At 30.6% G+C, this 27,196-nt stretch overlaps 6 non-coding genes across 6 annotated transcripts; 1 reads left to right on the top strand and 5 right to left on the bottom strand.

Moving 5' to 3' along the window:
* The first annotated feature begins 6,209 nt into the window (after positions 1–6,209).
* TRNAD-GUC (transfer RNA aspartic acid (anticodon GUC)) lies at positions 6,210–6,281 on the top strand. The gene has a single exon. It is a non-coding gene; the product is annotated as a tRNA-Asp (tRNA).
* A 129-nt stretch (positions 6,282–6,410) lies between these two features.
* On the bottom strand, positions 6,411–6,482 carry TRNAD-GUC (transfer RNA aspartic acid (anticodon GUC)). The gene has a single exon. It is a non-coding gene; the product is annotated as a tRNA-Asp (tRNA).
* Positions 6,483–6,867: 385 nt separating this feature from the next.
* On the bottom strand, positions 6,868–6,939 carry TRNAD-GUC (transfer RNA aspartic acid (anticodon GUC)). Its single transcript has one exon. It is a non-coding gene; the product is annotated as a tRNA-Asp (tRNA).
* Positions 6,940–7,652: 713 nt separating this feature from the next.
* On the bottom strand, positions 7,653–7,724 carry TRNAD-GUC (transfer RNA aspartic acid (anticodon GUC)). The gene has a single exon. It is a non-coding gene; the product is annotated as a tRNA-Asp (tRNA).
* Positions 7,725–8,151: 427 nt separating this feature from the next.
* Positions 8,152–8,223, bottom strand: TRNAD-GUC (transfer RNA aspartic acid (anticodon GUC)). The gene has a single exon. It is a non-coding gene; the product is annotated as a tRNA-Asp (tRNA).
* A 4,295-nt stretch (positions 8,224–12,518) lies between these two features.
* Positions 12,519–12,590, bottom strand: TRNAD-GUC (transfer RNA aspartic acid (anticodon GUC)). The gene has a single exon. It is a non-coding gene; the product is annotated as a tRNA-Asp (tRNA).
* Between the last annotated feature and the right edge of the window lie 14,606 nt (positions 12,591–27,196).

The raw sequence follows: 27,196 nt of genomic DNA, 5'->3' as shown, positions 1-27,196 counted from the left end.
CTCCCTGTGGCAATCCTCTTGTGGTCCTAGCCCTCCTTGTGGAGTTCCCCAACTCTACCACTATGTCCCTATATACAACATCAACTCGATCCAATTTATAATGAATTTCTCGACACCATTCTCCTCTAATGCCAGTACTACCCTATCAATTTTCGTATAATTAAAGGCACCTTCAATGTCCAGAAATGCCGGCAATGTGTAGTCACCCTATGTCATAGACTTTTCTATGTGATGCACCATGACCGGCTTAGTTCGAGACTTTTCATAGCCGAAGAGAAAGGAGCCATTCTTTGTTGACGCGGGCTGAGTGCGATGCTGCTGAGTCCTATTGGAATGTCCATGGTCAGCGGCCGAAATGTCCATTGTTTTAATACTTCCGAGAACATTCCGTTTTGATTTCGTTCCTTCCAGATTTTTTATTAGTATAAGGAACTCCTCGAGTATCTATATCGATCGATATTTGCATCACTTCATCTGTGTTTTTTCTATACCCAATAGATTTCTTTAACATATCACATTTCTCTCGTATAATAATCAGTTCCATGTATCCTCAAATGATCCTGACCGATGTGTAGTTCTTGTGTTTTTTTTTTCTCATTTGCTGGACATGTATACTAGCCCATAATTCCAAATTGCATGTGAATGTGTGGATATTGTATTCCTGTTTGAAGGGAGAATGTGCACATCAATACATGATTGTCGAATTTTCGCATTTTCATTGGATTGTTTTCCCTTGTCCAGGATTTCGAAATGTTGAAGAGCAAGGATTCAGCATTGGAATCAAACATACATCGCAAATATACGACGATGAGCACAAACAACATAATACCCTGTCAAGTGGTCGGTTGAACATTTACAATATGCCAGAGTTAGTTTTGCTCTCCCTGGATACTGTTTGTGAAGGCCAGTAAGGTATGGTCGGTGTTGTATTCCTTTTGGATGATGGTGAATCCTTGTGATGTTATAGCGGATGGCATATTTGCATATTGGTGTTGTAGTGGTAGTTGTTGTTATTGCTGTTGCTGTTTTATAATTTGTTTTGATGTTTTTGGTATTTGCTGTTGTAGTTGTTTTTGGCATTGGCCTCTACTTCTCTCGCACGCCCTCTCATAATCCATATTACCTTTGTTGTGTTAACTCAAGTGTGCTTTTGTTATGGCATAAAGAGATTTTCAACCATTTCAAAACGAATCGAATGCGTAGGAGTTGGTGTTGGTTGTCTACGATGATCCTTTGTCTGTCCGTCTGTCTTTCTGTCTGCCTACAAGCTAGCCAACCTGCATGTATGTTTTGTATACGAGTACCCTTGGTGTTTACATAAAATGAAATCACATTCAAAAATTGCTCATATTTGTTTTCGGTAATTAACGTAATCAAAATTTCCATTCAAGTGCTTTTTGAAGTTGGTTGGTTGGTAGTGGTGGTGATGGTGGTAATGTGGTCAAGCGGTTATTCATTGTTCTTGATTTTATACGAAAATGGTCTTAAAGATATTTAGAGCTATGTGGTCTGTTTTGTAGATAATTATCTAATGTTTAGTACTGTGGTTTTTGGTGAACGAAGCGTGTTTCAGCTGCGAAAGTTACCGATAGGTGTGAGTGTTTAAACACAACCAAAGCGAAAGTCCGAGGGCGAACACACTGAAAAAACAGTGAACCCACCAGGAAAGATAACTTTCGATTAATTTTAGAAAATTTGGAACTTTTTTAGAAAATTTTAACTAAACGGTATTACAAGCGCTGGCATCACTCCGATATGGCAAAAATAAGTAAATATTTTTCGACAAATTCAAGAAAATTTATTAGACATAACTAAATTTTTTCAGTAGTTGAAGAAAATTTTGTAGTTTTAAGAGAAATCTTGGAGTTCAAAATTGCAAGAATGTCTTTAGTGACATACGAAGTTCATGATGGACACATTTTTGGTAAAATTTACAAATTTAAAGAAATAATGAACTATTTTGTAAGAAATACGAAATTAGGAAATCTTTATGCTTTATTTGTGTATAACTTTTTCCCGTTTTTTAGTTCATTTAACTAACATACGCAAAAAATTATTTGACTAAAATAAACTTTTTCCAAACATAATGATTCTATGAACTAATATAAAGTTAATATGGCTTTAGTGAAATAGAGAGTTCACTTTTTTTTGAGTGCACTTATGGGAAAAATACCAATAGTATGTTATGCTTATTACTAAGTTAATCTCGGCGCACAAAAGAAGGATATTATGACTCAAACATGTATCAAGAGCATAATGTTACATGCTTGTCGTAACCACGTAACATGTCTGCGGTAATCATTACATTTTCACGGAAACTCAGAATCTAATTGCGGCAAGCAAGTAGTTTTTGCCCAGAAAACAATATTTTTACGACAAAAATCTTTCAATGAAGTTATTGAGAGACGATTTCGGTGAACATTTTTATTTTAAGTTCGGGACCGGTCGATTGACCAACTAGTGGGGGCAAAATTTTCTATAGAAATAAAATTTTGACAAAATTTTCTACAGAAATAAAATTTTGACAAAATTCTCCATAGAAATACAATTTTGGAAAAATTTTCTATAGAAATAAAATTTTGACAAAATTTTTTGTAGAAATAAAATTTTGACAAAATTTTCTGTAGAAATAAAATTTTGACAAAATTTTCTGTAGACATAAATTTTTGGCGAAATTTTCTGTAGAAATAAAATTTTGGCAACAATTTCTATAGAAATAAAATATTGCCAAAATTTTCTATAGAAATAAGATTTTGACAAAATTTGCTATAGAAATAAAATTTAAAAAAATTTGCTATAGAAATAAAATTTTGACAAAATTTTCAATAGAAATAAAATTTTGACAAAATTTTCTATAGCAAAAATATGTTGACAACATTTTCAAAAGAAAAAAAAAATTGACAAAATTTTCTATAAGAATAAACTTTTGACAAAATTCTCTATAGAAATAAAACTTTAGCAAAATTTTCTATAGAAATAAAATTTTGACAAAATTTTCTATAGAAATAAAATCTTGACAAAATTTTCTATAGAAATAAAGATTTGACAAAATTTTCTATGGAAATAAAATTTTGACAAAATTTTCTATAGAAATAAAATTTGGACAAAATTTTCTATAGAAATAACATTTTGTACAAATTTTCTATAGAAATAAAATGTTGACAAAATTTTAAATAGAATTAAAATTTTTGACAAAATAAAATTTTGACAAAATTTTCTATAGAAATAAAATTTTGACAAAATTTTTTTTTGAAATAAAATTTTGACAAAATTTTCTATAGAAATAAAATATTGACAAAAAATTTTCTAGAAATAGAACTTTGATAAAAATTTTTCTAGAAATAAAATTTTGAGAAGATTTTCTAAAGAAATAAAATTTTGGCAAAATTTTCTGTAGAAATAAAATTTTGGCAAATATTTCTATAGAAATAAAATTTTGGCAAAGTTTCCTATAAAAATAAAATTTTGACAAAATTTTCTATAGAAATAAGATTCTGACAAAATTTTCTGTAGAAATAAAATTTTTACAAAATTTTCTATAAGAATAAAATTTTGGAAAAATTTTTTGTAGAAATAAAATTTTGATAAAATTCTCTATAGAAATAAAATTTTGACAAAATTTTCTGCAGAAATAAAATCTTGACAAAATTTTCTATAGAAAAAAGTTTAGCAAAATTTCTATAGAAATAACATTTTGAGAAAATTTTCTAAAGAAATAAAATTTTGACAAAATTTTCTATAGAAATAAAATTTTGGCAAAAATGTCTATAGAAATAAAATTTTGACAAAATTTTCTATAGAAATAAAATTTTGAAAAATTTTCTATAGAAATAAAATTTTGACAAAATTTTCTATAGAAGAAAGTTTAGCAAAATTTCTATAGAAATTAAATTTTGAGAAAATTTTCTAAAGAAATAAAATTTTGACAAAATTTTCTATAGAAATAAAATTTTGGCAAAAATGTCTATAGAAATAAAATTTTGACAAAATTTTCTATAGAAATAAAATTTTGACAAAATTTTCTATAGAAATAAAATTTTGACAAAATTTTCTATAGAAGAAAGTTTAGCAAAATTTCTATAGAAATTACATTTTGAGAAAATTTTCTAAAGAAATAAAATTTTGGCAAAAATGTCTATAGAAATAAAATTTTGACAAAATTTGCTATAGAAATAAAATTTTGACAAAATTTTCAATAGAAATAAAATTTTGACAAAATTTTCTATAGAAATAAAATTGTTACAAACTTTCTATAGCAAAAAAATTTTGACAACATTCTCAATAGAAACAAAATGTTGACAAAATTTTCTATAAGAATAAACTTTTGACAAAATTCTCTATAGAAATAAAATTTTGACAAAATTTTCTGTAGAAAAAAAATTGAAAAAATTTTTTATAGAAATAAAATTTTGACAAAATTTTCTATAGAAATAAAATTTTGACAAAATTTTCTATAGAAATAAAATTTTGACAAAATTTTCTATAAAAATAAAATTTTGACAAAATTTTCTATGGAAATAAAATTGTGACAAACTTTTCTATAGAAATTAAATTTGGACAAAATTTTGTATAAAAATAAGATGTTGACAAAATTTTAAATAGAATTAAAATTTTTGATAAAATTTTATATAGAAATAAAATTTTGACAAATTTTTTATAGAAATAAAATTTGGACAAAATTTTCTATAGAAATAAAATTTTGACAAAATTTTCTATAGAAATAAAATTTTGACAACAAATTCTTAAAAAATAACATTTTGACAAAATTTTCTATTGGAATAAAATATTGACAAACATTTTTCTAGAAATAAAATTTTGATAAAAATTTTTCTAGAAATAAAATTTTGACAAAATTTTCTATAGAAATAAAATTTAAACAAAATTTTCTATAGAAAAAAAAATTGACAAAATTTTCTATAGAAATAAAATTTTGACAAACTTTTCCATAGAAATAAAATTTTGACAAAATTTTCTATAGAAAAAAAAAATTGACAAAATTTTCTATAGAAAAAAGTTTAGCAAAATTTCTATTGAAATTATATTTTGATAAAATTTTGAGAAAATTTTCTAAAGAAATAAAATTTTGACAAAATTTTCTATAGAATTAAAATTTTCTATACAAATAAAATTTTAACAAAATTTTCTATTGAAAAAAGTTTGACAAAATTCTCTATAGAAATTACCTTTGATAAAATTTTCTATAGAAATAAAATTTTGACAAAATTTCCTATTGAAATAAAATTGGGACAAAATTTTAACAAAAATTTTTATAGAAATAAAATTTTGCAAAAATTTTCTATAGAAATAAAATTTTGACAAAATTTTCTTTAAAAACAAAATATTGACAAAATTTTCTATAGAAAAAAGTTTTACAAAATGGCATTTTGACAAAATTTTGTATACAAATAAAACTTTGATGAAATTTAAAATAAGATTTGTTTGTTTGGTAAAAAAATTTTCTCTAAATTTTGGAGATTAGTTTACGACAACGTTAAAGCATTTATTCTTGAGATACCGGCTGAAATGTTGCGAACTTGGACTAAGCGGATGGACCATTTGAGGCGCAGTCTTCAAACATGAAATGATGTGGACCGTACTATCGATTAAAATAAACATTTCATGCATTTTTCGGAATTGTATGTGTGTGTTTTTTTTATTAACTTTCCCATAGCTCTTAAAAAATCACCCTTTACGACCGTGAATAGGTTCCGAACCTTTTTGTGTGTGTGTGTGTTTTTTTATTAATTTTCCTATAGCTCTTAAAAAATCACCCTTTACGACCGTGAATAGTTTCCGAACCTTTTTTATATGCAGTATAAAAAATTTTCGTGCGAAAATGTGATCTATAAATACGTTAAAAATGCCAGGATATTATATTAGGTAACGGATATAAACACATCTTATATAAAAAGCAGTCCTAATCTTATGTATCGGTGAAAGTTTGTGCATCGAGAGGCTTCGGAAGTCAAATCTGGGGATCGATTTATGTGGGGGCTATACTTGAAAGTAGTCTAATATGGCCCATTTGTAATACCATTCCTCCATGAAATCGCTTGTGCTAAATTGTCTTCTTGTTTCGGTCAGAAGTAACATGCTTTCAGCAGACGGACGGACGGACATCGCTAGTAGATCGTCACAGAATCCCGCCTTGACCTAATGTAGTGATCTTGGATCATATAAATTTCTTGCAACTTTTGTTTATATCAATATCCTCGATAGTATAGTGGTTAGTATCCCCGCCTGTCACGCGGGAGACCGGGGTTCAATTCCCCGTCGGGGAGAAGGATCATTTTTAATGACTTTTATTTTAATTCAAAATGAATAAGAATGAGCATGATATGATTTGGAGTGCTCCTTACGAACCCAACACACACTATTACTGATGTACTATCAAAAATATGGAATTATACCTCCCCGACGGGGAATTGAACCCCGGTCTCCCGCGTGACAGGCGGGGATACTAACCACTATACTATCGAGGATATTGAAATAAACAAAAGTCGAAAGAATGACATATATTTGATTCCAGATCGTTGTGATTAACACATTTATAACAAATATGAAGAAGTTTCTGCCTGTATGGATCTGGTCCAAAAAGAGCAGAGAATTAAACCTACATAGGTGCTGCATAAAAGAGTTTATGGTAGCCATGGAGATGAAATAGAACTTCAAAGTGTTGACTGAGAATTTTGTCGGATGGACACATATCCCATCTTCCTATAGGACCCGTCTGTGTGATTACAAGAGTCCAACAGCATTCGATAGTTTTATAATATCGCCCTGATCAAGAATATGTTTGTTTTGAAAAGTCGGAAACCAATATTTCGATGGATAAATTTGAACTCAAAAAAAATTGTTTTAATAAACCTCCCCGACGGGGAATTGAACCCCGGTCTCCCGCGTGACAGGCGGGGATACTAACCACTATACTATCGAGGATATTGAAATCTATAAGATGCAAAGGCCACCCTAGGGGAGCTATAGACTTCAAAACTACAAAGAATTATAATAATCCTCAAAAATTATCTTTTTATAAACGTTATAAATCATGTTATCGGTCGAAAAAGAACCCAGAATTCCAAAATTCCAGCAAATAAGAGAAAGAAATATATCTCAAAACATGAAATCGGGAAACCGGTCTAGCAAAAAAATATATAAAGATATAAAGTTTCCTCAACACATCAACTACATTGTTGAAGGCGGTGACGTGATTACAACAGTGTTTAGAATCTTGAAATTTCACTCTTGAACACTCGCTGTGGAAATTTTCACGCATGCCCGATATTTATATTACGATATACCCATATTGGCGAAATGAACACAAAATTCGCATTTTAAGAATCACACACTCATAAGCGGAGAAATTTTGATCACTCACAATCGCTCACACATAAAGCTTTGGAGTGACTCACGAAAAGTCTACCGAATCATGAAGATTGATTCCTGTCTTACAAGTGAAACCTGAATCGGTACTAGTGAAACCTGAGAATAATGTCGGTAGACATATTGAATGGTATGGGGGCTGGTGGACCGCCATTCATATAATTACGTGTGCAATAATGACGTGAATATAATTTACAAACGTGAGCGTGATATTTTCCCAAAGCTTCATGTTCCATTGTAGTTACTTTTAAAAACGTCGATTTTAATATCTCCCCGACGGGGAATTGAACCCCGGTCTCCCGCGTGACAGGCGGGGATACTAACCACTATACTATCGAGGATATTGAAAAGGAATGAAATATATGTTAGATTCAAGGCCCAGAAGAAAAAAGTCCAAAGGCAAATAAAACTTCCATAGCCCAAATTCTGTTTACCGAATCAACTCAAGAGGTCATTATGAGTACAATCAGTACAAAAGAAAAAAATGTGAGGTCTATGCTAATGTCCGGTAAGTATATTTTCAAACAAATCAAAGTTTTTGAATCTTGAACACAGAGAGGAAACTAAAAAATAATTAAATACATATACAAAAAGAAATTGAAATAAAATTATTTAAATGCAAATGTAGAAATACGTATATTATTTTAAAATTTGCATACATTTACCAAAGACCCAATTGTATATAGAACAAAAATTTACTGTGGCTATTAGGGGATTCTGCTTGTGATTAAATACGTTGAATTTAACTTTAAAAAAATTGATTTAAACCTCCCCGACGGGGAATTGAACCCCGGTCTCCCGCGTGACAGGCGGGGATACTAACCACTATACTATCGAGGATATTGAAAAGACTCGAGAAATAGACCTACCCTAATACACATACCTAAGTCGGAAAAATTTATTCTATATATTATGGGCATAAACAAAATTATTTTATCACAATGTCATAAAGCGCCTTACAACTCAAACTAAAGTCAACGTTTGGGTGATAAAAACCGATTTTTCAAAATTTGGAAAAGAATTTTTCAAATTTACACTACAATCGAATTAATTGGGTTGTGGTAACGGTTGCCACAGTTGGTAGAATTGTAATGGTAGATTTTTTACTGTTTGGTAGATTCTTGATATGTTGGTAGATTTTGCAAAATATTCCTCTCCGACTAGAGGTACCTCACAAATTTTCTATACAAATAAAATTTTGACAAAATTACAACCAAACTATAGTCAACATTGGGATGCTAAAAATCGATTTTTCAAAAATTGAAAACAAAATGTTTAAATTTACACAATCAAATTACTTGGGTTGTGGTAACGGTCGCCAACAGTTGGTAGTATTCTACCAAAAATGGTAGATTTTTTACTGTTTGGTAGATTCTTGATATTTTGGTAGATTTTACAAAATATTCCTTTCCAACTAGAGGTACTTCACAAATTTTCTATAGAAATAAAATTTAGACAAAATTTTCTACAGAAATAAAATTTTAACAAAATTTTCTATAGAAATAAAATTTAGACAAAATTTTCTATAGAAATAAAATGTTGACAAATTTTTCAAGAGAAATAAAATTTTCAAAAAGAAATAAAACTTTGACAAATTTTTCTATAGAAATAAAATTAAGGCAAAATTTTCTATAGAAATAAAATGTTGACAAAATTGTCTATAGAAATAAAATTATGACAAAATTGTCTATAGAAATAAAATTTTGACAAAATTTTCAATAGAAATAAAATTTTTACAAAATTTTCTATAGAAATAAAATTTTGACAAAATTTTCTATAGAAATAAAATTTTGACAAAATATTCTATAGAAATAAAATTTTGACAAAATTTTCTATAGAAATAAAATTTTAACAAAATTTTCTATAGAAATAAAATTTTGAAACATTTTCTATAGAAATAAAATTTTGACAAAATTTTCTATAGAAATAAAATCTAGACAAAATTTTTCTATAGAAATAAAATTTTGACAAAATTTTCTTTAGAAATAAAATTTTGACAAAATTTTCTATAGAAATAAAATTTTGACAAAGTTTTCTATAGAAATAAAATTTTGACAAAATTTTCTTTAGAAATAAAATTTTGACAAAATTTTCTATAGAAATAAAATTTTGACAAAATTTTCTATAGAAATAAAATTTTGACAAAATTTTCTATAAAAATAAAATTTTGACAAAATTTTCTATAGAAATAAAATTTTGACAAAATATTCTATAGAAATAAAATTTTGACAAAATATTTTATAGAAATAAAATTTTGACAAAATTTTCTATAGAAATAAAATGTTGACAAAATTTTCTATAGAAATAAAATTTTGACAAAAATTTTTTTATGTAACTAAAATTTTGACAAAATTTTCTATAGAAATAAAATTTTGACAAAATTTTCTATAAAAATAAAATGTTGACAAAATTTTCTATGCAAATAAAATGTTGACAAAATTTTCTATGCAAATAAAATTTTGACAAAATTTTCTATAGAAATAAAATGTTGACAAAATTTTCTATAAAAATAAAATGTTGACAAAATTTTCTATGCAAATAAAATGTTGACAAAATTTTCTATGCAAATAAAATTTTGACAAAATTTTCTATAGAAATAAAATTTTGACAAAATTTTCTATAGAAATAAAATTTTGACAAAATTTTCTATAGAAATAAAATTTTGACAAAATATTCTAAAGAAATAAAATTTTGACAAAATTTTCAATAGAAATAAAATTTGGACAAAATTTTCTATAGAAATAAAATTTTGACAAAATATTCTACAGAAACAAAATTTTGATAACATTTTCATAGAAATAAAATTTTGACAAAATTTCCTATCGAAATAAAATGTTGACATATTGTTCTATAAAAATAAAATTTTGTTTAAATTCTCTATAGAAATAAAATTTTGACATAATTTTCTATAGAAATAAAATTTTGACAAAATTTTTTATATTGTTGGTTAAGCTACTCTTGTAGTTTAGTCAATGTATGGTTTTAAGCTGAAATAAAAAAAAAAAAAAAACAACAACAATGCTTAAAGAACAAAACCAACAATAACAAAACAAAACAAATGGAAATAAAATTAAGGCAAAATTTTCTATAAAAATAAAATTTCGACAAAATTTTCTATACAAATAGAAATTTGACAAAATTTCCTATCGAAATAAAATGTTGACATATTTTTCTATAGAAATAAAATTTTTATTAAATTCTCTATAGAAATAACATTTTGACGCAATTTTCTATATAAATTAAGTTTTTGACAAAATTTTCTATAGACATAAAATTGTGACAAAATTTTCTATAGACATAAAATTTTGACAACATTTTCCATGGAAACAAAATTTCGACAAAATTTTCTATAGAAATAAAAATTTGACAAAATTTTCTATAGAGATAAAATTTTGACAAAATTTGCTATAGAAGTAAGATTTTGACAACATTTGCTATAGAAGTAAAATTTTTACAAAATTTTCTATAGAAGTAAAATTTTGACAAAATGTTCTATAGAAAAAGAAAATTTGATAACATTTTCTAGAGAAATAAAATTTTGACAAACTTATCTACAAAAATAAAATTTTGACAAAATTTTTTTAGAAATAAAATTATAACAAAATTTTCTATAGAAATAAATTTTTGAAAAAGTTTTCTATGGAAATAAAATTTTGACAAAATTTTCTATAGAAATAAAATAAAATGTTGACAAAATTTTGTATAGAAATTAAATTTTGACATTCCTATAGAATAACATAGAATAGAACTATAGAAATAAGATTTAAAAAAAAAATCTATAGAAATAAAATTTTGACAAAATTTTGTATAGAAATTAAATTTTGACAACATTTTCTATAGGAACAACATAGAATAGAACTATAGAAATAAGATTTAAAAAAATCAATAGGAATACAATTTTGACAACAATTTTTATAGGAATAAAATTTTGACAAAATTTTCTATAGGAACAACATCGAATCGAACTATAGAAATAAGATTTAAAAAAATCTATTGAAATAAAATTTTGACAAAATTTTCTATAGGAATAAAATTTTGACAAAATTTTCTAAAGTAATAAAATTTTGACAAAATTTTCTATAGACATAAAATTTCGACAAAATTTTCTATAGAAATAAAATTTGTACAAAATTATCTATAGAATAACATTTTTTATAGAAATTTAACATTTTATATAGAAAATTTTGACAAACTTATCTACAAAAATAAAATTTTGACAAAATTTTCTATATAAATAAAGTTATAACAAAATTTTCTATAGAAAAAAATTTTTGAAAAAGTTTTCTATGGAAATAAAATTTTGACAAAATTGTCTATGGAAATAAAATGTTGACAAAATTTTTATAGAAATAAAATTTTGACAAAATTTTGTATAGAAATTAAATTTTGACAACATTTTCTATAGGAATAACGTAGAATAGAACTATAGAAATAAGATTAAAAAAATCTATAGAAATAAAATTTTGACAAAATTTTCTATAGAAATAAAATTTTAACAAAATTTTCTATAGGAATAAAATTTTGACAAAATTTTCTATCGAAATAAAATGTTGACAAAATTTTCTATAAAAAAAAAAATTTGACAAAATGTTCTATAGAAATAAAATTGTGACAAAAATTTCTGTAGATATAAAGTTTTGGCAAATATTTCCATATTATTATGGACCGATTTTGCCCAATTTTGGCATGGTTGTTAGAGGCCATAGACCAACATCACGTACTAAATTTCAACCGGAGCGGATGAATTGTGCTTCTTCAAGAGGATCCGCAAGACAAGTCTGGGGATCGGTCTATATGGAGGTTGTTTATCATTATGGACCGATATGAACCAAGTTTTGCATGGTTGTTAGAGACCATAACATCACATATCAAATATTAACCGGATCGGTTGAAATTAGCTCCTCTAAGAGGCTCCGGAAATTTTTCCAATACCATCCTATTTACATCAATAATAACTACTTGTGCCAAGTTTCAAGGAGATAGCTTGTTTCGTTCGAAAGTTAGCGTGGCTCCAACAGATGGATGGATGGATATACCTTGTGGGTCTGAGAGCAATATTGCGATGTGTTAGAAACGGAATGATGAAGTTAGTATACCTCTATCATATGGTGGAGGGAATAAAAATGGTATTAAACCTCCCCGACGGGGAATTGAACCCCGGTCTCCCGCGTGACAGGCGGGGATACTAACCACTATACTATCGAGGATATGAAAGAAAGCCCCAACGAATAGAAGTAGTGCTACCCGAATATACATACCTAGTTCGGAGATCTATACTATGGAGGATAAAAATAACAATACAATAAAAGCTTAGCCATAAACCCCACCCTAATAAACACATATAGTTCTGGTGCTTTATTATATCTATAATAGTTCTAGTTAACAAAACTTTTGTTATCACAAACTAATAAAACGCCTTATAAAACCAATTCTCAACTGCCAAAACGTCTTTGTAAATTGTTGATTATTTCCCTGACATCATAAACAAATTAGTTTATTTACTTCACACCCAAAATCTAAGTAAACACTTAATTAATGTTGTAAAAACCAATGGTGATTTATTCTTTTAGCATTGTCATAAAGAGTTCCTTGTTGCCGGTATGAATAATAAACTGAGGCAAATTGTTTATGTGTAATAAACACTGACAATTAAATTAGTCTTTTTTACTGGGCCAACAAAATTATGAGAGTGACACTCAAATCAAAGTTATTTCACAAAATGTTTATATAGTTCATAAAAGTATATAATTTTTTTAAATACAATTTTTCTATATATATAGTACAATTATATAGTTTTCAGTTGAAAAGCAATTTTAGTTTGTTAATTAAAGTAATTAAAACTAGTTGAAGCAATTGCCATAAATTTAAAGTTTATAGACTGTTCAGGTTGTAGTAGTGCTGTTATGTCTGCATTCAGGACCATAGATACTTGTTTTGTTTTAGTTTTATTTCGAATGAGGGAATTCAAAAACATTTTTTGGACATGCAGTAAAATCGTGCACATGTCTGCTATTGTATAAAAAAATTACCAAAAAAATATATATGTGTATCTTTTTGACAAGGACTGCAAACTCAAAAAAGAGTGAAACAAATAATACACTATGCCAGGGACGTATATAGACCGGTGGTGCAGGAAGGGGCCTAATATTGGCCCTACAACCGCGAACTCAACCACGTGCCGAATTTCAACCGATTCGGATGAAATATGTACCTGCAGAAAGTCCCGGTAATTAAATCTAGGGATCGGTTTATATGGGGGGCTATATAATTATGAATCGATATGGACCATGTTTGGCTTACACAAAACACACTTACCAAATTTAAACCGGATCGGATGAAATTTGATCCTTCCAGAAGCTCCACAAGCACGGGTGCCAGAATTTGGTAGAATTCTACCAAAAATTGCAGATGTTTTACTTTTTTGGTATATTGGTAGAATTTAGATGTTTTGGTAGATTTTACCACATATTTCCACAACTAAGAGGTACTTTACAAATTTCCTCTACAAATAAAATTTAAAAAATGTTTCTATAGAAATAAAACTTTGACGAAAATTTCATAGATATACAATTTTCACAGAACTATAGAAATAAAATTAAAAAAAAACTATAGCAATACAATTTTTTACAACACTTTCTATAGAAATAAAATTTTAACAAAATTTTCTATAGAAATAAAATTTTCACAAACTTTTCTATAGAAATAATATTTTAACAAAATTTTCCATAGTAACAAAATTTTGATAAAATATTTATAGGTATAAAATTTGGAAAAAATTCTATAGAAATAAAATTTTGAAAAAAAAATATATATAGAAATAAAAATTTGACACAATTCTCTATATAAATAAATTTACTATAGAAAAAAATTTATAGCAATCAAATGTTGCCAAATTTTTCTATAGGCATAAAATTTTGACCAAATTTTCAATAGAAATGAATTTTTGAAAAATTTTCTATAAAAATAAAATTTTGACAAATTTCCTATAGAAGAGAAAAATTGTATACCAATAAAATTTTAACAATTTTTTCTATGGAAATTAAATTTTGACAAAAATTTCTATAGGAATACAATTTTGAAAAAATTAGAAATACAATTTTTAAAAAAACTTTTCCGTAGAAATAAAATTTTGGCAAAATTTTCTATAGAAATAAAATTTTTACAAAATTTTCTATAAAAATTAAAGTTCGAAAAAATTTTCTATAGAGATAAAATTTTCTCTAGAACCAAGAATTTGACAAATTTCTCCGTAGAAATCAAATTTTGGCAAAATTTTCTATAGAAATAAAATTTTTACAAAATTTTCTGTAGATCCAAGAATTTGACAAATTTTTCCGTAGAAATGAAATTTTGGCAAAATTTTTTATATAAATAAAATTTTCACAAAATTTTTTGTAGATCCAAGAATTTGACAAATTTTTCCGTAGAAATGAAATTTTGGCAAAATTTTTTATATAAATAAAATTTTCACAAAATTTTTTGTAGAACCGACAATTTGACAAACTTTTCCATAGAAATAAAAAATTTTGGCAAAATTTCCAATAGAAATAAAATTTTTAAAAATTTTTACAAATTTTTCTATAGAAATTTCGACAAAATATTCTGTGGAAATAAAATTTGTACACAATTTTCTATAGAAATAAAATTTTGACAAACTTTTCTATAGAAAAAAAATTTTGACAAACTCTTCCGTAGAAATAAAATTTTAGCAAAATTTTCTATAGAAATAAAATTTTGACAAAATTTTCTGTAGAACCAAGAATTTGACAAATTTTTTCGTAGAAATAAATTTTTGCAAAATTTTCTATAGAAATAAAATGTTGACAAAATTTTCTATAGAAATACGATTTTGACAAAATTTTCCATAAAAACGAAATTTCGACAAAATTTTTTATAGAAATAAAATTTTGTAGAAAAAACAAATTGACAAACTTTTCTGTACAAATAAAATTTTGACAAAAAATCTATAGAAATAAAATTTTGACAAAATTTGCTATAGAAATGAAATTTCGACAAAAATTTTCTGTGGAAATAAAATTTTTACACAATTTTCTATCGAAATAAAATTTTGACAAACTTTTCTGTATAAACAAAATTGTGACAAACTCTTCCGTAGAAATAAAATTTTGGCAAAATTTTCTATATAAATAAAATTTTGACAAAATAATACTTATGGACCAATTTCGACCAATTTTTGCATGGGTATTAGAGGCCATATAGTAACAACACGTACCAAATTTCAACCGAATCGGTTGAATTTTGCTCTTCCACGAGGCTCCGGAGGTCATAATTATGGACCGATTTGGATCAGTTATTGCGTTGTTGTTAGAGACCATATACCAACACCGTGTACCAAATTTCAGCCAGATCGGATGAAATTTGCTTCTCTAAGAGGCCTAGCAAGCCAAATCGGGGGATCGGTTTATATGGGAGCTATATATAATTATGGACCGATGTGGACCAATTTTTGCATGGTTGTTAGAGACCATATACTAACATCATGTACCAAATTTCAGCCGGATCGGATGAAATTTGCTTTTCTTAAAGGCCTCGCAAGCCAAATCGGGGGATCGGTTTATATGGGGGCTATATATAATTATGGACCGATGTTGACCAATTTTTGCATGGTTGTTAGAGACCATATACTAACACCATGTACCAAATTTCAGCCGGATCGGATGAAATTTGCTTCTCTTAGAGGCCTCGCAAGCCAAATCGGGGGATCGGTTTATATGGGGGCTATACGTAAAAGTGGTCCAATATGGCCCATTTGCAATACCATCCTACCTATATAAATAACAGCTACTTGTGCCAAGTTTCAAGTAGATAGCTTGTTTCGTTCGGAAGTTAGCGTGATTTCAGCAGACGGACATGCTCAGATCGACTCAGAATTTCACCACGACCCAGAATATATATACTTTATGGGGTCTTAGAGCAATATTTCGATGTGTTACAAACGGAATGACAAAGTTAATATACCCCCATCCTATGGTGGAGGGTATAAAAAAATGTTTATATAGAAATAAAACTTTGGCAAAAATTTTATAGATATAAAATTTTGACAGAACTATAGAAATAAAATTTAAAAAAAATCTATAGCAATACAATTTTTTACAACACTTTCTATAGAAATAAAATTTTAACAAACTTTTCTATATAGAAAAAAAAATTTATAGATATAAAATTTTGACAGAACTATAGAAATAAAATTTAAAAAAAATCTATAGCAATACAATTTTTTACAACACTTTCTATATAGAAATAAAATTTTAACAAACTTTTCTATAGAAATAAAATTTTGACAAAATTTTCTAAAGAAACAAAATTTAGATAAAATATTTATGGGAATAAAATTTGAAAAAAAAAAAAATTCTATAGAAATAAAATTTTGAAAAAAATATATAGAAATAAAAATTTGACACAATTTTCTATATAAATAAAATTTTGACCAAATTTTCAATAGAAATGAATTTTTGAAAAATTTTCTTTAGAAATAAAATTTTGACAAATTTCCTATAGAAGAGAAAAATTTTATACCAATAAAATTTTAACAATTTTTGCTGTGGAAATTAAATTTTGACAAAAATTTCTATAGGAATACAATTTTGACAAAATGTTCTATAGAAATACAATTTTTAGAAAACTTTTCCGTAGAAATAAAATTTTTGCAGAATTTTCTATAGAAATAAAATTTTTACAAAATTTTCTATCAAAATGATATTTCGAAAAAAATTTTCTATAGATATAAAATTTTGACAAAATTTTCTGTAGAACCAAGAATTTGACAAATTTCTCCGTAGAAATCAAATTTTGGCAAAATTTTCTATATAAACAAAATTTTGAAAAAATTTTCTATAGAACCAAGAATTTGACAAAAATTTTGCCAAATCAAATTTTGACAAAATTTTCTGTAGAACCAAGAACTTGACAAAAATTTTGTTAAATCAAATTTTGGCAAAATTTTCTATATAAATAAAATTTTGACAAAATTTTCTATAGAACCAAGAATTTGACAATTTTTTCCGTAGAAATAAAGTTTTGACAAAATTTTCTATATAAATAACATTTTGACAAAATTTTGTATAGAACCGATAATTTGACAAACGTTTCCATAGCAATAAAATTTTGGCAAAATTTTTTTTATAAATAAAATTTTGACAAAATTTTTTTGTAGAACCGACAATTTGACAAACTTTTCCATAGAAATAAAATTTTGGCAAAAATTTCTGTAGAACCAAGAATTTGACAAATTTTTCCGTAGAAATAAAATTTTGCCCAAATTTTCTATATAAATAAAATTTTGACAAAATTTCTTGTAGAACCGACAATTTGACAAACTTTTCCGTAGAAATTTTGGCAACATTTTCTATAGAAATAAAATTTTGGCAACATTTTCTATAGAAATAAAATTTTTAAAAAATTTTCTATAGAAATAAAATTTTTAAAAAATTTTCTATAGAAATGAAATTTCGACATCATTTTCTGTGGAAATAAAATTTTGAAAAGATTTTCTGTGGAGATAAAATTTTGACACAATGTTCTATAGAAATAAAATTTTGACAAACTTTTCTGCAGAAACATAATTTTGACAAACTTTTCCGTTGAAATAAAATTTTGACAAAATTTGCTATAGAAATACAATTTTGATAAACTTTTTTTATAGAAATAAAATTTTGACAAAATTATCTATAGCAATAAAATTTTAACAAATTTTTTATAAAAATAAAATTTTGACTAAATTGTCCATATATTTTGTATTTACTCCCATGGAAATCACTCTTTGACTATCACCATTGACCAATCTTTTCAGGTGGTCTCCAAAGTTAAACAACTTCCTCACCTATCTGGGCCCTATATAATAAGGCTGCTTCTGATGGATTCACCATAAACACGTCTCTGATTTTTACTTTTTCCACTATAATATGATTTTTTTTTTCATCACGGAGGAAGAGAAGACCAGCAATAAAAAACATTTGTCATAAACATCCTTCTTCGGTTTATCCGTGCTGAGTAGAGTTAAGCTGTCTGTATTTGTGACCATCCGAATGCATAACGCTACTAGTGACTGACTACAGCAGCATAAATGCCGAGTTTGGTATATCCTTGAATATCCTGCTCGAAACGTGTTGTTTATGCAAAGAGTGTTGCTATGTCTGGCTTGTACTGAAATTGCCCCTAAAGCATGGAAATATCCTCCTAGTGGTATGGACATAAATAAATAAAACTAAAAATACTATAAATCGAAATTTTTGTTAGAGACAGAGAGGAATGAAATTTTGAGTGAAATACATGTGTTTGCTGTTAGATAAACCAAATTTTCTCCCAGCGGCAATCAACCGATATATGAATAGTGTTATATTTAACCATAAAAAAACAGTTGGTAAGGTCACTACAAAAAATTAAAAAAAAGAAATCTTACGGGATTTAGATCATACGAATTGAAGTTTAACTGACAATTTAATGATTAAAACCAATATAAAGACCCTATAGTTCGAACAGGCCATGTAATAAACGCGTCATATATTGTCTCTCCACAAAGGATAAAGGTTAGAAGAAACATTTTTAATTATTACAAATCTGTCTAGGACAGTTTAATATCCTTCTAATAATATCCCATTTTCAAAGAGTTCTGTTTCACTTGACAAGACAAGGGAAACATGGTAAGTATCCTTTTGTTTGCTTTCAAATGTAAGTCCCAGCCAAAAAAGCGCATCATGCATGGAAAGTTTTAAACATAAGAGTGCCATCCCTCCTCTTACATCTTGGGTTCCAGCAATTACTCTAGCCCCTTACGAATATATCAAAAGTTTTGAGAGTAGACAATGCCGATACGCCTTGACCATTTGCCAGAGTATGTAGGGGAAAAACATGTGTGTCTGCATTTGTAAGTTTAGTAACTTTTGTTTGTTAGTTTCATGTTTTCCAACAATAACTCTCATTTTGTCCAACTTTTTGAAAGGATAACAAAAGGCTTGATACACTCGAAATGTCCCAAACAGTAATAGCCTACCATCGCCCACAACTCTTCTTCATCCGTGTTTTTTTTATCCTACTGGCAACTTTTTTAGAAACAAAATATATGTTTTTTTAATTTTATTTTACATTTAATCCTTGCATTCGCAATTTCCAGGATATTCTCATAGCTTTTTTTAATTCTAAAAAACAAATTCTCAACAATACGATCATGCCGCATAGAGTTGTAGAGGGGAAATGTCATCTAGAACAAGTATATACGGCCGTAAGTTCGGCCAGGCCGAAGCTTATGTACCCTCCATCATGGATTGCGTACAAACTTCTTCTAAACACTGCCATCCAGAATCGAATTACTTAAATTGCGGTAACGCTTGCCGATGGCAAGGTATCTTAAAACCTCCTAACACCATCTTCTAAATTGTATGTAAGTCCATACGTGGTATATATCAAATCAAAAAAGATCGATCCAATACGTATATAATTCAGTTTGACAAAGTAGACATAAAATTTTGACAAAATTTTCTACAAAAATAAAATTTTCACAAAATTTTCTATAGAAATAAAAATTTTGACAAAATTTTCTATAGAAAGAAAATTTTGACAAAAATTTCTACAGAAATAAAATTTTAACACAATTTTCTATAGAAATAAACTTTTGACAAAATTTTCTATAGAAATAAAATCTTGGTAGATTATTTTTGGCTCGAGTGGCAACCATGATTATGAACCGAATAAAATTTGAACAAAATCTTCTATAGAAATACAATTTTGACAAAATTTTCTATAGAAATAAAATTTTGACAATGATGAAAATTTTATTATGAACCGAATAAAATTTTAACAAAATTTTCTCTAGAAATAAAATTTTGACAAAATTTTCTATAGAAATAAAATTTTGGTAGATTATTTGGCTCTAGTGGCAACCATGATTATGAACCGATATGGACCAATTTTTGTGTGATTGGACCAATTTTGGTATGGTTGTTAGCGACCATATACTAACACCACGTTCCTAATTTGAACCGGATCGGATGAATTTTGCTCCTCCAAGAGGCTCCGCAGGTCAAATCTGGAGAACGTTTTATATGGGGGCTATATATAATTATGGACCGATATGGACCAATTCTGGCACGGTTGTTAAAGATCATATACTAGGTTAGGTTAGGTTAGGTTAAAGTGGCAGCCCGATTAAGATTCAGGCTCACTTAGACTATTCAGTCCATTGTGATACCACATTAACTAAAAGTACCTATTACATATGGGCACTTCTAGTTTTAACCGCTGAACCTTCTTGATTATTTTTCCTTGTTGAACCAACCAGATTGTTCCAAAAATATTAGCAGACTGCTTAAGTTAACGTTTTCCAGATCCGCCAGTAATCTGAAGCTATATGCTCCTAAAAGTTGCTTGCGCTTTACACAAAATGCAGGACACTCACACAAAAGGTGTTTAATTGATTCTTTTTCCTCCGCATCATGACAGCTCATACAATAGTCATTATACTTCGCGCCAATAGTTTTTGCAAAATCTCCTATCAGGCAGCGACCCGTTATAGCAGATATCAGGAGTGATATCTGACGTCTCGAGAACATTAGCATATCTAGTGTGCGGTTTAAGTTGAAATGGGGCCATATTTGCTTGGTGTCGTTACAACCCTTGCAATTCTCCCATTGAACATTTGCCATCATAACAGCCTTCTCACGCAGCATGAGCTTGCAGGTAGCTAGGGGCATACCAACAAATTCTAGTTCCCCTGGAATATGTAAGGTAGTCCCTAGCCTTGCCAACTCATCCGCTTCGCAGTTCCCCGGTATGTTCCTATGGCCAGGCACCCATATTAGGTGAATATTGTACTGCTCAGCCATCTCATTGAGAGATTTGCGGCAATCGATGGCCGTTTTCGAGTTGAGGAACACAGAGTCCAAGGATTTTATTGCAGGTTGACTGTCTGAGTATATATTAATGCCCACATTTTTTGGAACATTACTTCTCAGCCAATTCGCCACCTCTCTTATTGCTAATATTTCAGCCTGAAAAACACTACAGTGATTAGGTAATCTTTTCGCTATTTGAAGTTCCAGATCATTAGAATATACTCCGAAACCCACTTGTCCATCCAATTTGGAGCCATCAGTGTAGAAATCTATATATTCTTTATTCCCCGGGGTATGTGTGCACCACGCCTCACTGTTGGGGATTAAAGTCTCAAACTTTTTGTCGAAAAGTGGACTCGCCAAAGTGTAATCCACTACGTTAGGCACATCTGGCATTATTTTGAGGACCGAACTGTGACCGTAACTTTTTTCCGACCACAGCGATAGCTCGCGCAACCGCACAGCCGTTGTTGCAGCTGACTGTTTGGCCAAAATGTCTAAAGGCAATAGATGCAGTATGACATTAAGGGAGTTTGTTCCTGTCTTGCTGAATGCACCTGAGATACACAAGCACGCCATACGCTGAACTTTATCTAAACCTGTCGGTTGCTGAAGTGCCGGCCACCAGACTACAACACCATATAGCATTATAGGTCTAACCACTGTCGTGTATAGCCAATGTACAATTTTTGGTTTCAGTCCCCACTTTTTCCCTATTGCCTTTTTGCACGAGTATAAAGCTACCGTTGCTTTCCTCGCCCTTTCTTCAATATTAAGCTTAAAGTTCAGCTTCCTGTCCAAAATAACGCCAAGGTATTTTGCACACTCCCTAAAGGGAATTTCAATACCCCCTAAGGAAATGGGCCTAACTGTGGGAGTTTTGCGATCTTTGCAGTACATGACTATTTCTGTCTTTGCAGGATTTACCCCAAGACCATTATCTTTCGCCCATTTCTCAGTCATCCGGAGGGCTCTCTGTATAATATCTCTAATTGTTGATGGGAATTTTCCCCTGACTGCTAGCGCCACATCATCTGCGTATGCCACCACTTGTATCCTTTCTTTTTCTAGGGAAACCAGAAGGTCGTTTATAGCAACATTCCAAAGAAGAGGTGATAGAACTCCTCCTTGAGGAGTGCCTCTGTTCACATACTTTTGTATGTTTGCTTGTCCTAGTGTGGCTGAAATACGTCTCTTCATTAGCAGTTCGTCTAACAGCCTGAGTATACATGGATCAACATTCAGAGTTGTCAGTCCATTTAATATCGAGCTCGGATGGACATTATTGAACGCCCCTTCGATGTCTAGAAACGCCACGATTGTGTATTCTTTGACAGATAGTGAGCTTTCAAAAAAGCTGACTAGTTCATGTAGTGCGGTCTCAGTAGACCTGCCCTTCGAGTATGCATGCTGTCGTTTCGAGAACAATCTTGAATCGATGCTAGTTCTAAGATAAATATCTATCATCCTCTCCAGAGTCTTAAGTAGGAATGAGGATAAGCTGATTGGTCGGAAATCCTTCGCCCTCGAGTGAGAAGCTTTTCCCGCTTTAGGTATGAAAACGACTTTTGTTTCCCTCCACTTTCCTGGGATATATGATAAGTTGATACATCCTTTATATATCACCGACAACCAGGGGATAATTTTGTCAGTTACTGCTTGTAACTCCGCCGGAGTAATTCCATCAGGTCCAGGGGATTTGAATGGTCCAAAGCTATTTAGCGCCCATCTTATTCTAGTTTCCGATACTATTTCCTCGACAGGAAACGACCGCTGAGCAACTGTGGCACCGCCAGTACATGGTTCAACCGTCTGATTTCCAGGAAAATGTGTGTCCAATAGTACCTCCAGCGTCTCCTCACTGGACGTTGTCCAATTGCCCTCCGATGTTTTAATGAAACCTGGAGCGGAGTTGGTGGATGCTAGAACCTTCCGTAGTCTGGAAGCCTCGGAGGTATTCTCAATACTGCTGCAGTAAGCATTCCAAGAGTTATGCTGAGCCTTTCTCAGTTCTCGCTTGTATCCTCTCAGATTCTTCTTGTAAGCGTCCCAGTCCTCAGGGGCTCTGGTGGACTTTGCCTTGTTAAAGAGCTTCCTGCAGGATTTCCTCATATTACTTAATTCCGTAGACCACCATGGTGGTCGATGTTTCCCCCTTGGCTTTCCTCTAGGGCATGCAGCTTTCAGTGAGATGTTGAAGGCCTTAGTAATCCGCTCCACTGCGTGTTCGATATCTTGCACATTTCTCATATTTGTCTCTGTTATTTCCGGTATCATCATATTGAACGATTCCCTATACCTATTCCAGTCAGCTTTCCTAACATTTGGCGGAAATATGATCTTGGTGATATGAACATCAAATTTGAAACTGATGTAGCGATGATCTGAGAAGCTGTGTTCACTTAAAACCTGCCACTCAGATATCATTTCATTCAGTTCTTGCGAGGCCAAGGTGATGTCCAAAACCTCTTGCCTGTTTTTAGTGACAAAGGTTGGGACATCTCCCTTGTTGCAAACTACCAGATTAGTACGCAAAATAAACTCTATTAGCGACTCTCCCCTTGCATTAGTATCACTACTTCCCCATATACTATGATGTGCATTCGCATCGCATCCCATAATGAGTTTCGTCTTTGTTTTCAGTGACTCCTCCACTAAGGTCTTAACGGCATATGGAGGCATCTCCCTGTCATGTCCCATGTAGACCGAAGATACCCAATATTTGCATTTGTCTATTTCTAAACTTGCAACGACAGTGTCTGTATTGCACATTGAAGGAAGCAGAAACAAATTGAGCTCGTTTTTAGCAATTATACAGGCTCGACCCACATCATTACCAGCACACTGCAATAGTTTGAACCCCGGAGTACTTAATTCACATATTTTGTTTTTATAAACATATGGTTCTTGAATAAGAACTATATCTATGTCCCCTTTCATCAGGAGAACTTTTAAGGCAGCACATGCAGCCTTACAATGATGAAGATTTATCTGGAGGATCCGTAGGACCATCGAGATTTTCAACAACCGTCACATCAGCCGCTTCAATCGAGTCATCAAGAATGTCCTCTTCAGAGATATCGGTGACTCTCGCAATAACCATAGGTTCAACTTTGGTGAGTTCTGAGGCAGTAGAAGCCTCCTCACGCATACGGTATCTATCCATGTCTTCAACTTTGGTATCTCCCTCGACTTCGCAAGAGGATCCGCTTACTTCTGATTCAGACAGAGGCTTGTCCATTTCTGAATCCTTTAGCTGATCGTTTTTATACACCTTCATTTGGATATAATGAAAGCCATAACATACACGGCCCTGGGACTTTGCTAGATGTGGCAAAGACTGAGTGTTCAATATAAACACTGCATGCCGTCTTGGCCCATCCACTTCATCCAAACGGCCAACCTTCCAATCAGCTGTTGGAAGATCTGGATTGCATTGTTTCAGTCTATTTAAAATAGATTCAGGGTCAGGAGGGTTTGCAGGTATCCACGCATGTGCTCTTGGTCTAGCCGGTATGTCTTTCTTCTCGACTAACTCTAGAGCAGCTCCTTCCCAAACTTCACCAATTAGTATCAGAGCAGCTTTAAAACATTCTATAGACCTCTGGCCCTCAAATGCGACTAGCTTAAATCGTCCTTGATACCAACCAGCCTCTTGGTGTCGAGGATCTGGGCCGGGAAACTTTTCCAGCACCTGTGAGTAGACGCCAGACAAAGCATTCTCAATTTCCCCCCATTTTTGCTTTGGAACCATACCGTCCAATGCTCCTTTATTTATGATAGCCATCACAAGGCTGTCTTTAGCAACTGAGGCAAACGATCGTTGATCCCTTTTGGAGGATGGCAGCTCATCCGGTGATCGTTCCCTTTTTCCAGCCTCAAGAATTCCTTGAGCCCATTTTAAGGAATCGCTTTGTTTAGCCGACAACGTGCTTGGGTCGACTGATCCTAATTTCTTTAGGATAAACAAAGCATTTCTGCGTTCTTTGAATCTCTTTCGTGAGGGATTACCTCCTTTTGATGCCGTTACCTTGGAAAAGGTCCGACTTGTCAAATTGTCGCCACCTGTCGACCCGTCTACAGGTCGACTAATTGGGCCTAACTCTTGGTCATTGCCCAAATTTATAACTTCAGTCGATACCCGTCCACTGGGCCCTGAAGTTAGCAACCCAGTGGATGTCTTTGAATTTCTCTGCATGGTGGCCTAATATCCCACCACACTTGAAATTCGTAGTAGGTACTTATTACGATGATTTTATCCGCTATTAAAAAACACGTCCGTTCCGTTCGACGGTTGAAATAAGATCATATACTAACACCATGTTCCAAATTACAACCGGATTGGATGAAATTTGCTCTCTTGGAGACTTCGCAAGCCAAATCTGGGGATCGGTTTATATGGGGGCTATATATAATTATGAACCGATGTGGACCAATTTTTGCATGGTTGTTAGAGACCATATACCAATATCATGTACCAAATTTCAGGCGGATCGGATGAAATTTGCTTCTCTTTGAGGCTCCGCAACCCAAATCTGGGGATCGGTTTATATGGGCGCTATATATAATTATGGACCGATGTGGACCAATTTTTGTACGGTTGTTAGAGACCATATACCAATACCATGTACCAAATTTCAGCCGGATCGGATGCAATTTGCTTCTCTTTGAGGCTTCGCAAGCCAAATCTGGAGATCGGTTTATATGGGGTCTATATATAATTATGGACCGATGTGGACCAATTTTTGAATGGTTGTTAGAGACCATATGAAATTTGCTTCTCTTTGAGGCTCCACAAGCCAAATCTGGGGATCGGTTTATATGGGGGCTATATATAATTATGAACCGATGTGGACCAATTTATGCATGATTGTTAGAGACCATATACCAACGCCATGTACCAAATTTCAGCCGGATCGGATGAAATTTTCTTCTCTTTGAGGCTCCGCAAGCCAAATTTGGGGATCGGTTTATATGGGGGCTATATATAATTATGGACCGATATAAACCAATTTTTGCACGGTTGTTAGAGACCATATACCAACACCATGTACCAAATTTCAGCCGGATCGGATGAAATTTGCTTCTCTTTTAGGCTCCACAAGCCAAATCTGGGGATCGGTTTATATGGGGGCTATATATAATTATGGACCGATGTGGACCAATTTTTGCATGATTGTTAGAGACCATATACCAACACCATATACCAAATTTCAGCCGGATCGGATGAAATATGCTTCTGTTAGAGGCTCCACAAGCCAAATCTGAGGGTCCCTTTATTTGGGGGCTATACGTAAAAGTGGACCGATATGGCCCATTTTCAATACCAGCCGACCTACATCGATAACAACTACTTGTGCCAAGTTTCAAGTCGATAGCTTGTTTCGTTCGGAAGTTAGCGTGATTTCAACAGACGGACGGACGGACGGACGGACATGCTTAGATCGACTCAGAATTTCACCACGACCCAGAATATATATACTTTATGGGGTCTTAGAGCAATATTTCGATGTGTTACAAACGGAATGACAAAGTTAATATACCCCCATCCTATGATGGAGGGTATAAAAATGCACAAACATGAAGAAACTTCCGCTGTCAAAATAACAAAACATTTGTAATTACTCTATATGTTCTAAGGACACTTCAACATATTACGAGACATTAGGTTGCTACGATTTATAATAATAAAAAATGTTCTATAGAAATAAAATTTTGATAAAATTTTCAACAGAAATAATATTTCGACATCATTTTCTATAGAAATAAAATTTTGACAAACTTTTCTATAGAAATAAAATTTTGACAAAATTTTCTACAGAAATAAAGTTTTGGCATAGAAATAAAATTTTGACGAAATTTTCTATAGAAATAAAATTTTGATAATATTTTCTATAGAAAACAAAATTACAAAATTTTCCATAGAAATTAAAATTTTGACAAAATTTTCTACTGAAATAAATATT

Source organism: Haematobia irritans, chromosome 5 (assembly GCF_050003625.1).
Source record: "Haematobia irritans isolate KBUSLIRL chromosome 5, ASM5000362v1, whole genome shotgun sequence".
Lineage (NCBI taxonomy): Eukaryota > Metazoa > Arthropoda > Insecta > Diptera > Muscidae > Haematobia > Haematobia irritans.
The sequence above is the reverse complement of the archived record's forward strand: the minus strand, read 5'-3'. Positions and strand labels throughout refer to the sequence as shown.